This window comes from Taudactylus pleione, unplaced genomic scaffold (assembly GCF_031769625.1).
Source record: "Taudactylus pleione unplaced genomic scaffold, aTauple2 ptg000535l, whole genome shotgun sequence".
NCBI lineage: Eukaryota > Metazoa > Chordata > Amphibia > Anura > Myobatrachidae > Taudactylus > Taudactylus pleione.
This window is the reverse complement of record NW_028284937.1, coordinates 9,583,471-9,589,470: the sequence shown is the minus strand read 5'-3', so window position 1 is coordinate 9,589,470 and position 6,000 is coordinate 9,583,471. Positions and strand designations below refer to the sequence as shown.

Sequence of the window (6,000 nt, the reverse complement as noted above, 5' to 3'; positions counted from 1 at the left end):
ATGTGAGCTGTGATTGTACACATGAAAATCTTACATAACTCTGATCTATGAAATGATCACTTGTACAGTAATGTGTACTGTAACACACTTCACACAAAGCAACTAGTGTAACCAGGGCAGCTGAGTGTAGGGTTTAACCCTGATTCACCTGTCATTACAAGGAACTTCTTACTGTACACAGCGTGGACTTTTCACCTCTGCATATGTAGTCAGGTGGGTGTGTCTAGCAACTAGTCCTGTAACACAGGGAGCTCCCAACCAAACTGGATCTAATGGGACATGAAGCACTCTCTAAGTAAAGGCGTGTAGTGACTTCTGAAGGGTAAAACGACAACAAATAAATACAAGGTAAGCTAGAACTTTACAACATGGCAAAACACAAGCACAAAGTACAGTACGTATCACGCCTTACCTTCAAGCTGCTTTTCTCTTTTATTATATTCCATTTTATATTAAACCTCATAATAACATTATACAGGATTTATGGACTTTTATGTTTTTTAGGGGTCTAGTTACTAAGCAGTGTTATGAGACAGAGTGAAAAGTGATAAGTCTGTGATAAGGTGCCAGCCAATCAGCTTCCAACTGTCATCTCACAGGCTGTGTTTGAAAAATGACAGTTGGGAGCTGATTGGCTGGCACCTTATCACTTACTTATCACTTTTCACTCTGTCTCCTAACACTGCTTAGTAAATAGACCCCTTAGCCTCACACTGGCAATATTACATAACAAAGTTTTTAGCTTAATACTGAAATACATGTAAATAATGTAGAAGTATAGTACATACATGTCAGGCACTCGCATGTTGCATATGAGAGCTCTGGGAAAACACTGGATGCTACAAAGAAAATGACAGCCAGTTGAAAACTGCTATAAATATGACACGCTGAGCAATTAAAGTTCAGCTGATATCACTTATTTCTACTTCAGGGTCCATAGGGTATCCACAGGATACCTTGGGGTATAGGTGTGACGTCAGTCGCAGGGCACCAAAGAGTTAAGCTTTCAGCCTCCCAGGATGCACTGGGTCCCCCTCCTATACCCCGCCCCCGAGCCAAGGCACCTCAGTTTAGTTTGGTGCCCGGCCGGAGTCGGGTGCACCTGTTGGAGTGGGGGCTAGAAGAGCCCCTGAAGCTTTTTCTTCATGCAGCTGTGGCTGCACATCTGGATGAACAGCATGGACAGTCAGTCCTGACGTCCATGCTGTCTTCCCTACACCCCGCCGGTACCAGAACGCCGGTACTGATCTGGGGATGCTGGTGGGCATCTGGGGTCACAGCTAGCGGTGACCCCAGATGTTCCGGACCATGGCCGGATTCAAGGGGGACAGGGGTAAGCAGCGGGGTCCCGCGGTGGGTCCCCGCTGATCACATGGTCCTAAGTCCCCAGGCAGGGGGCTCCCTGGGGACTGGCTGCAGCGTGGAGCCAGGCGACCAACCTGCGCTTCCACTACCCCCTGGGACAGCGGACCGCAGCAGAGCGGTAGCGCTGCGGCGTCCCAGGGGTTAAATGCATGCCAGGGGAGCGCGCCTTCCCTGTCTCACAGCCGGCACCTCCCCCGCTGCACACAGCCCTCTCTGCACTGTGCTGACTGGCCCTGTGTCAGCGCTCCTCCCCCAGGCCAGCCTCCTCTCTGCTCCTCGGCGGCCATCTTCTCCAACGCATGGTGAACGCTGCTGGAAGCACTGGACGGAAGCATCGTGGTCTGGGTCCCCCCGCATACCTCTCCTCCGCTGTGGTCAGGTCTGTGTATGCAGCGCTGTGTCCTACCAGGCCCTGTGTCTGTGTAGTTGAGTGATCAGCGCTGTTAGTGCAGGAATTGATTTTCTTTGCATTGTATGTGACTGTGCTAGCGCTGCCTGTAACTTTTCTTCTCTAAACTGTCAGCTTTATTACTGTCCCTGTCCTTTCTGCTAAGCCCTTGCGGTGCGGTGCTGCAGGGTGGTCTCTCGCCTATTTAATATATAATTGGTGAGAGGGGTCACATACGTGGTGCCATCATGTCTGAAAGTGATTTTCCCCTCCGGCTACAGTGTACCACGTGTAAAGTACCGTTAGCGGAGGGGGAGGGTAGCGCGGAGGGCCTTTGCCGGCAGTGTTTGTCCATGGCGCGGCCTCTTACGGTTACAGCACCGGTACAGGAGCTGCCCTGGGCTTGTTTCGCTTAGGCGCTAACAGCTTTAGTGGGCCAGTTAGCTCCGCAGCCCGCGTTTACTCCGATGGGTTTGTCCCAGCAGTCTGTGGTGTCGTCACCCATGCAGGGTTTCCCACGACAATTGGTGGTACCCCACAGTCTCCCTATTTCCCCGCTCCCGGTTTCTCAGGAGCCAGCGTGGGTTAACTCCCTGACGAGTTCTGTACAGCACTTGTCGGATGTATTGCAAGGGGAGTCTGTGATGCGGCCTCATAAACGGCCGGTGGCGTCTCTGTCCGCTCCTTATGAGGATGACGAAGGGACGTCTGATGATGGGGAGATTCTGGATCCTTACGATCAGGAACCTCTCCATACTAAGGACGCTGATGCTAAGTCCAAAGTATATATTCCTGGACTTATTCGGGCGGTCCGCACAGCCTTGGTGATTGAGGACGAAGTTCCCCCAGCGGCTAAGTCTAAATATGCCTTTTTCAAAGATGTGAAGGGCGATGCCACAGTCTTTCCTCTTTCGGGTCAGTTGGTGGACCATTTAGAGGAGGCGTGGAAACAGCCTGGCAAAAGATACCAGCCGCAGAGATGCCTGGCGGTGGCTTATCCGTTCGCGGATAATTATTTTGCTAAGTGGGAATCCCCTCCACAGGTGGATTCTCACGTGACCCGTCTTGTCCGTAGTGCCACATTGCCGATGCCATCCATGTCCTCCCTTAAGGATGCTACGGACCACAAGGTGGAAATCTGCCTGAAGTCCGCTTGTTCCCTTGCGGGGGGGGCAGCACGGCCGGCTATGGCCATTTGCTGGGTTGCCAGAGCGCTGGGCGGATTCATTAGAGGCTTCTTTTGATTCCGACTGTCCGGCCGAACAGGCGGAGTTGATTGGCAATCTCCGTGATTCAGCCACTTACATCAACGAGGCGGCTCTAGACATTAGTACTCTGGTGTCTAGAATTTCTTCAGCAGCGCTAGCTGCTCGTCGCACCTTGTGGCTGCGATCCTGGAAGGCGGAAGCAGATTCCAAGAAGGGTCTGGAAGCCTTGCCGTTTACCGGAGAAGTTCTCTTCGGTCCGGATCTGGATAAGATTGTGGCCACGCTGGCGGCAGCCAAATCGGCTTGTCTCCCGTCGGCCGCTGCTCCTTCTGGTTCTGGACCATCGTCCTTTCGGTCATCTAGGGCCCAGGGCAGGCCCAAACCACAGTCGTTTCCTCGTCAGGCTGGCCCTAGGAAATCGGTCAAGCCCTGGAAGCAGGCATGGAGTACCAGACGTCCGGCCCCCAAGCCAGATGACAAGCCTGCGGCCTGACGGTCCGGGCCTCCCTTTGGGGGATCCCAGGGTGGGAGGCTGCCTGCTGCAGTTCGCCCAGTGTTGGTCGGTCACTACGACAGACACTTGGGTTCTGGAGGTGGTCTCCCACGGGTACGCCCTCTCCTTCCAGCACAGACCCCCGGCTCAATTCTTCACCACGGGTCTACCATCAGACCGGAACAAGGCTACGGAGCTGCGGAAGGTATTGCACACTATGCTCCAGGCTGGAGTTATAGTGCCTGTTCCATTCTCCCAGAGGGGCCAGGGTTTCTATTCAAATCTTTTTTTGGTACAGAAACCCAATGGGTCGTATCGTCCGATTCTCAACCTCAAAGCACTCAACAAGTCTTTGCGGGTACCGAAGTTTCGGATGGAGACCCTACGGTCCATCATTCTGGCGCTGGAACCGGGGGACTACATGGTGTCATTGGACATACAGGACGCTTACCTGCATGTCCCTATTCTTTTGCGCCATCAACAGTTCCTCAGGTTTGCAATCCGCAGCGACCACTTCCAGTTTCGGGCGTTACCTTTTGGCCTGGCGACAGCACCACGTGTTTTCACCAAGGTGATGGCGGTCATGGCGGCTTCTCTGCGGCTGCAGGGAGTCCGCATGTTGCCGTACTTTGACGACCTGTTATTGGTGGCGGGATCTCCAGAGCTCCTGTTACGCCACTTAGACCTGACCATTGCCCTGCTGCAACGGCACGGCTGGTTAATCAACTGGCAGAAGTCCACTCTAATCCCGTCTCGGAGGATTCTGCATCTTGGAGCCTTATTGGACTCGGGACAGCAAAAGATCTTCGTGACGGAGGAAAAGATCTCTGCTTTACAGTCAAGGGTGCACAGTTGTCTGCACAGCCGCCAGGTGTCTCTACACTCGGCGATGAGGTTACTGGGCTCCATGGTGTCGGTGTTTGACATGGTGGAATATGCCCAGTTTCACTCCAGACCTCTGCAGCATCTGATCCTGTCAAAGTGGAACGGGCTGCCTCAGTCTCTGAAGTCCCAGATGATTGTGTTCACCCCGGAGGTTCGCCTGTCCCTTGCTTGGTGGTTACAGACGACCCACCACAGCGAGGGACGTCCGTTCTGGATTCCAAATTGGGTCCTGTTGACAACGGACGCCAGTCTTCAGGGCTGGGGAGCAGTTTCGGGTCCACATCTGTTCCAGGGCAGGTGGACTCCGACAGAAGTGGAGCTTCCAATCAATATCTTGGAACTCCGTGCGGTCTTCAATGCTCTCCAGCAGGCACATCGGTTTCTCCAAGGTCACCCGGTACAGGTCCAGTCGGACAACGCTACCACCGTGGCCTACATAAACAGGCAAGGAGGAACCCGAAGCCGGGCGGCTCTCCTAGAGGTGTCTCGGATCCTGGTTTGGGCGGAGCGCAATCTTCCGGCCATATCAGCGGTCTTCATCCCGGGAGTGCTCAATTGGGAGGCGGACTTTCTAAGTTGCCAGGACGTTCATCCGGGGGAATGGTCCCTGCACCCGGACGTTTTTCAGCTACTGGTGGACAGATGGGGTCTTCCAGAGATCGACCTCATGGCGTCTCGGCACAACAACAAGTTGCCGGTGTACGGGTCTCGCACAAGAGACGAAGGGGCATCTCTGGTGGATGCTCTGTCCGTCCGGTGGACGTTCCGGTTCGCATATCTGTTCCCTCCGGTCTCCCTTCTTCCACGGGTAATCCGGAAATTCAAACAGAAAGGAGGGACGCTCCTGTTGATAGCTCCCGCGTGGCCCAGACGGCACTGGTTCTCAGACCTTCAGGGTCTGTCCATGGACAGTCCTCTGCGGTTGCCGCTACGACCGGACCTCTTGTCTCAGGGTCCTTGTCGTCACCCGTGACTCGGCTGTCTTTGACGGCGTGGCTGTTGAGACGGCCATGCTGAGGTCCCAGGGGTTTTCCAGCTCTGTGGTGCGTACCATGTTGCGAGCTCGGAAACCGTCTTCCGCGAGGATATACCATCGCGTGTGGCATACGTTCTTCCAGTGGTGTCGACCGAGAGGTTATGCACCGCGGGAGTTTCGTCTGTCTCGGATTCTCGCCTTCCTGCAAGCGGGACTAGATCATGGGCTTCGCCTTGCTTCTTTGAAGGTACAGGTTTCGGCCCTGTCTGTCTGGTTTCACCGTAGGATTGCTACAATCCCGGATGTGCGCACCTTTATGCAAGGTGTTGTCCGCATTCAGCCACCCTTTGTTCCACCTGTGGCGCCTTGGGATTTGGCTGTGGTCCTGAGGGCTCTCCAAGGACCGCCGTTTGAACCACTGGGCTCAGTGGATCTTAAATGGCTAACAGCTAAGACTGTTTTCCTTCTGGCTATTGCTTCGGCCAGACGTGTTTCTGAGTTAGGGGCTCTTTCTTGTAGACCCCCTTTCTTGGTTTTTCATGGGAACAGGGCAGTGCTCCGCACTCGGCCCGAGTTTCTTCCCAAAGTTGTTTCCCAGTTTCATGTTAACGAGGAAATCGTTGTTCCGGCCTTTAACTCACCGGGTCTTTCCGTGGATGAGGCCTCTTTGGATGTTGTGCGGGCC

General features: G+C 54.1%; 1 protein-coding gene across 1 annotated transcript in view; it reads left to right on the top strand.

Annotated features, from left to right (window-relative positions):
• Positions 1-260: 260 nt before the first annotated feature.
• TMEM150B (transmembrane protein 150B) overlaps positions 261-6,000 on the top strand; it is a 61,865-nt gene continuing 56,125 nt past the window's right edge. The window contains exon 1 of the mRNA XM_088451010.1: positions 261-348. The gene's annotated coding sequence lies outside the window, so the exon portion shown is untranslated. The remainder of the gene's footprint in view (positions 349-6,000) is intronic.